The following is a 6,799-nucleotide window of genomic DNA, read 5'->3' on the forward strand; positions in this document are numbered from 1 at the left end:
GCATTCATTATGGGCCACCATTTGAATCTTGAATAGTACAGTTAGATACAGGAGGGTTCTGCCCAATTTTCAAAATCAACATATATCAAGATCACACTTCATGAGATTAGAAACCATCTTCTATATATAGGAAAAGCTATAAAATGGAAATTTTATATCTAGGAGCATGGGGAAAATACCATTAGGAAGTCTTCTACTTAAAACTTATTAGCCTCTCTTACAAAGTTCCTAAAGAGATATACTAAGTATCTTTTAAAACATGATTTGACAAGACCTGGCCAATACATCTACACAACCTTGTAAGTACACATACATGTGAAGTAAAGCTATTTAGTACATGCAAACTGTAGCAACTGAACCAAATATGCCCAATTACTAAATTTTTTCTAATCACTTTGGGCAAATTTTTAATAAAATACACATTATCTTTAAAACAATCTGTGCTTTGATTTTTAACCAACTGAATGATACTGATATCAACATTCAGCAATTGAAAATTCATGCTAAAATTAAAAAAAAAAAGGTTGGCCTACCTTTTAAACTAGCTTTAAGACATACAAAATGTCACAAAGCTCCATGTGGCAAAGGTCTTTCCTTCATTTGTTTGAATTACTATTTTTCATAAAAGGAAAAAAAAAACTCAGGAAGAACATCCAATGGTTTGTAAAGCTGATAAAACTGCCCTGTTTCAAGAAAAGCCCTTAAAGAGATACAAGTCAAGCTCATTTAAACTGAACTTTTATTAAAATAGGTGCCAGTTTCCCTCTCTTCTAGTTCCACTGATGAGCTAGCCCAGAACTATAACTTTGAGCCATGTTTCTGAAGATGGTAAAGCTAAAAACAGTAAAATAATGATAGGTCACTTTTGGTAATGACACACGAATTAAACTTTCAAAATATGTGCATAGCTTTATTCGTCTACTTAGATCTAACCTCTTCACGGAGCTTCAGCGAAAGTGTGCAAAATGCATTTCTAAAACGTAATGCAAGCAAAGCTTTTCACATTTACACTGGCAGGAAATACAGAAAAACTAACAAGTCACATTAGGGAGAATTCAGATTTTTTTTCCTTTAATGACAAAATTGCACAGTTTATTATTTGAGACAATTGTTGCAGACATAAATATTTAAAAATTTCTAAGCAAGGTGCTTTAACAATAAAAAATTTTAAGTTAGAAAGAGCCAATAACTTGGATCAAAGCTCATACAGAATCCCAAATTAACATGGACTCCATCATCTCCCTAAATTTTGCAAACGCTTTTAATAACACTTTTTATAACACTAAAGGAGATAGCAAGCTGAAACTTTTTCAAAGCACACAAGAAATGGTGTTATCACATTATTTGAAGGTGCTGGGGGCGGGGGGAGAACGGGAAAGGGAGTGAAGAATTCTTTTTACTACTTCTCACTACAGAACAGCCACTAACAAGACTAAAAACAAAACAAAACAAAAAAACCCGAAAGTCAGTCACTTCCCTAGTTTGTAAAATAGTTCCAGTTTGAGAAGATCTGTAACTTTTAAACAGAGCACCAGTAGCGCAACAGAATGAGCTTTCCATACTGCATAAAAATTCGTGAGGTGGTAAGAACCATCAACTATTTCAGGCATTACTACATGGCCTTTCAATTTTTTTTCAATATACATGCAAGGCACATTGATATAAAAATAGATCTCTGGCCAACAAATATATTAAATAAGCAAATTAAAATTTTGGCTCTGCAATATTGGCAACATCAAAATATAACCAGATAACTTTGGACCACAAATCTTTCATATTCCTCCACCTCATCTGGTGTTCTCTCATTATTGTTCTTCTATTATTTTGGGTTCCATCTCCTTCACGTTTGGGTATGTGCTTGAGAAATGACTTTTTCTTTTGTCAAGTAGCATTCTTAATATACTTAAGTTTATCACATTAAGTAAAAAATGCTAGAGAAGTAAAACATTTTGAAACTTTGAGTGTATGTAACTGGTACAGAACAGTATTAATTCTTCCTGCACACAAAACCTCCAGCTTATGTAAGTTAAATTGTCAATTGTTTTCTAAAAGATCAATAACAAGTCAATGATACTATTTTCTTTAGGTCATTCTTTCCAATTCTTTTTGAGAGGCAGAGAGGGAGTAATAGAAACAAAGCTAAGATTTAAAGTATTTTCAGTAGTAGAAGACATTTTAAGGCCAAAAAATGTGTTAAACAGAATTTTTATTTTCCCAAGTTATTGTCCTTCATAGACCAATACCAACGATGATTAGTTACTTGTACTAATTTCCTCCCAAAGGGCATTATAAACTTCATTCACTTTTGTTAGTGGCTGTGCTACAGAAAATGTATCAAAGCAAACTATGGTATATGTAATGTATACAGTAATGTAAAAAGTGCATCACATTCTTGATTTTCAGTTCTCATAGCAGCAGCAGGCTTAATCTAAGACAGAAAACAGTTGTTTTCATTCTAAAAATGCAACAATACCTAATGAAATGATTCAAGATCTTGAAAAGGATCCTCCTCTATAAAGGATAAATGACAACAGAATAATAAACAAGGGCAAACTAAAAGCATTCAATCATATTTACATATTAAAACCACTTAACACCAGATCTTTACATCTAGCAAAAGAAATATATTTTAATAAAGCAGACTCTACTAAAGCAGTTATCCCTTTTATGAGCCTTTGTTTAGCACCTGAGGAAAAAAAGGGCTTATGGTAAACTGTAATTTACCTCAAAAATTGGTTTGTTGATCTGTAGAGTACAATTTTGATAAACTTAAAGCAAAAACTGAACTAAAAAACCCCCAAAGCTATAGCTATTAAGGCTGTAGAAAAGGGATACTGCAGAATTATAAAATGGCTTTAGAACTGACGTAACAAAATTTTATGAGTAGGGAAGTCTGACTCAGCAATCACATCATGTATAGATAGCTGTTCATTTCCAGCCTTTAACTGCTATTGGACATCCCAATGTAAAAGCAATATAACCTTGTTGACTCACTGGATGTTGATTACAGATGCTGTCATTCTTTAATTTAAAGCTGGCATTCTTTAACTACTTTAAGACCTTTCTTGAGCAGCAAAATAGTGTGAAATTTAACTCAGTAAAGCAGTGTTTTTGATCGGAGTCGACAGATTTATCATTCTTTAAACCAACTCAGGGTAGTCCTAGTTTTCATATACCTTAATAGCTTTTGGTTAGAAAAATTTTAAGATACCCAGAAGTCCAACTTTTTCACCATGAAATAATCCTGATGCTTTGTCATTAAAAATAACATTGATTTTAAGAAGTTAATCTATGTGGCTCTGACAAATTTAAAGCAGTACTTATGCTTCAACCTCATCCTCTGCCCTTTCAAAACATGAACTATTTTGAAAGGGAGATAAGCAAATCCTACCCTCTTTCCTTCAAAAATCTTTAATTATGGTAGGACTAATACACAACATCCTATCAGTTTACTTTGATGTTTGTGGTATCAACATGCCTTATCATAAAACTATTGTCCAGCGTATACATTTTCACCCCACAACAGTGTATCAGTTCTCCATGGGTAGCTATTAAGAAGGCTCAGGTATTGAGTATACATATCCAAGGGCTTAACTATACCCATAACCCTTGGAAATTTGACTTTTAATCAACTTCTCTGAAGAAAGCCTTGCAAGAATGATTCTTATTTGATGAAATTTAAAACTGAGTAAAGTCCTTTTTAGTTTCCTTGCCTGTGGCCATTTGGTATATAACATACAATGTCACACTAAATGGCTTTTTCTGTTTAAAGTTTACCATTACAAAAGAAAAATTAGAAGCAGAGTGTTGAAAGCGATTACCTAAATCCCAGCACTCAGGCATTTAAGGCCAGCCTGAGATAAACTGACTCTGTCCCCCCAAAAAGTTAAAGTCATTAGATGCCTGATATGGATTAGCAAGTTTAAACAGCCAAGTATGAAATAACTGCTGCTATGTCGTAACTTGTGAAGCATATTTTTATATTGTGGACAACTCCCATAGTTGCAGTTTACTTTCCTAAAATTTGTTATTTGAAAAAACAATGCAGCACTTTTCCTTTTATAAGTTTTTTGCAGATTGAGTGATGACTAGGTAAGCAGATGTTTAGGACAGCAAAATTCTAAAATGGAAATTCTCAACCTCTATTTAAAAACCAAAATAAGCTATCATTTCTTGTCTATCCTCTCAGAAAGTAGAGAAAGGCTATTAGAGATGTTGTAAATATACTTTATGTGAAGAAGAGGGAAAGACTGCAATTAACTTCAGCAAGGGGGAAGGGTAGTGAATAAAGAGAAAGATAAATACACCCTGTCTTTTGTAGGGAAAGGAGATTCAAGACATCTACACAAAAGTGAGTGGTATGTGACACAAAAGCCTACAATCTTAAGACAAATTTAAAAAGAAATCTTCACCCATAATTAGTATCTTCATAGCTATTAAAAAAATAGGTCACAATTTAATTCTTAGTGCCATTTTTCAAATACTACCCCCTTTTAAGTATTTAAACCAACTGACTTTATTCTTGTAATGAAAACAAATGGCACAAAATAAATACAAGTTTCATTCTCTGAATACTAATTTCTTACACATTCATTTACTAATTCTTTATCTCCATTTGTCACACACACCCACACACACACACACACCCACACACACCCACACACACAAGCACACCTGTTTCAGTCTTTTTAATAGAGGGATGTTAAAAATGCCCTCTAGACTGTATTTGGTTTATGCTACAGTACTAATACTCTGAGTTGAAGGAAAATTCTTTATACCAACAATTACATATTGTTATTTAAATGTGCTAAATTAATCACAGCTGAAGTTTAAAAAGCTTACACAAAAATAATCAGAAAACAGATCAACTCTTAAGATTTTTTTTTTAATAAGTGCTCTGTAAGGAATTGTGTGAGGACCTAAGGAGAAAGATTGCAACAAGTAGAGTTAAGTATAACCAAACAGCACAAAGGAGATTTGTCCCAAAGTCCTGCTTGTACCTAGGCAATTAAGTCCATTAAATCCAATGCCCCCAAAATACTGACAGTTAATATGATGGGGCACAAGGATTCCCAGAAAGTTAAGAAGCATTTCTAACTACTGTACACTTCTAACCATATCAAGAAAAATTCAGTGAAGAAATCAAAGTGAAATGTTGCATTGTTTCATGTAGAAGTGAGACTCAAATATCCTTTGGACAAACAGAGAAGGAATACATTCTCATTTAGGCTTCTCTGAACAAAAGAGTCCTGAGGGATATGGAAAGGGAAGTAAGAAAGTGAAAGCTTTCTAAAGGTATGTAAATTAACTGTTGCTTCTAAGATAAAAGCCCAATTTGGGGGAGGGTTTTTTTTTTTTTTTTTTTTTTTTTTTTTGGGATATATGTTCACTCACCTCCATTATGTCACAAACCCAGAAAGTTTCTTGTGAGTTGTGAGACAGAACTTTGAAGTTTCAGGCAAGCAAAATGGACACCGAAAAAGGGGGAAAGGGTAGGGATCTGGCCCTAAGGCGACAAGTGGTTACACAAGGCAATTGAACACACAGAAGAACTTTAAAACCTGTAAAACAAACTGGAGCCTTTTTTTCCTCTTTTAATCAAGATTATTATCTTTTTTTAAAAATTTTTTTGAAATTTTTTATTAAAAAAAAAACACAAAACACAGACTTAATTCCACTTCAATATGTGGTATGTTGCATTTTCCAGTTTGTTCAATGCTTTAAAGCTCAAGGATGCCTCTGCTTTCAATTGTACATGGGCCTGAAGCATCCTAGCTTTTGGCAAGCAGGCAGGAGACTCAACAAAAATCAAAATAGGAACAAGGCAGACTAAATGCAGGGCACATCTGTAAACATATTATACATTGAAAAATTACAATATATCAGTAAAAGTGATACAGTTTACAGGTGAAATGAAAACTATCTGAAACTGGCCTACCACAAGTTTCTGAACCTGGACTGATACAATAAGTTATATATATATATATTATGTATAAAAAGTTTTGTTTACATCAAGTGGAATTGGCAATCCATGCTTATACTTTTTTTAAATCTAAGCAGGGCAGAAATCCAGACTAAAAAGATATTTTCTCTATGTTCAGCCCAACAACTTCTTTTGTAAATTACTTGTTAAAAGTCTTAATCAACAAGAAAACTCATCCATACTACAGTCGCTCAAAAACTAGACATTTCTTAAGCAAAATGATAGAGCAAAAAGTAGTTACTTTCTCTCCAAATATCAAGGGATCCAGTCTATTTTTATTAGAAGACTACAACTCTCTTTATATAAATGCCCTGCTATTTTACCAGTATTTGACATACATGGATATACTAATTTCTCTGCATGTATGTGTGTGATGTGATGCTATGTCAGGCCAGAAAACTTGTTATGTCACCAACATCACCCAATCTTAAAATTGGACCCTTAGTTTTTCTGCGCACACTCTCTCTCTTCTCTCTCTCTCTCTCTCACACACACACACACACACACTCACACACGAAATTTATTTTTAGCATGCTATACACAAGCTGCAGTGCAACAGGATGGCAATGTGATGATAAGACAGGGCTAATGCTCTTCTCTGCCCAAAAGAAAATTTCCAAAATTTCACATTATTTTCCTTAAAAACCCATTTTGCTCTAATAATAAAATATATTTATTAAGATATAATTAGAAGCTAATAAGCTTAGAAGTATAATTTGCATGAAAACAGCTTCTATAAGCAGGGTTTATTACCTCCTTACTGGCTAAAAACATGAGAAGTTTTTCTGGGCTCTTTTCCTCTCCTTTTAGATTTTG

The sequence above is a fragment of the Dipodomys merriami genome, unplaced genomic scaffold, assembly GCF_024711535.1.
Source record: "Dipodomys merriami isolate MVZ:Mamm:240054 unplaced genomic scaffold, mDipMer1.0.p SCAF_19, whole genome shotgun sequence".
Taxonomy (NCBI): domain Eukaryota; kingdom Metazoa; phylum Chordata; class Mammalia; order Rodentia; family Heteromyidae; genus Dipodomys; species Dipodomys merriami.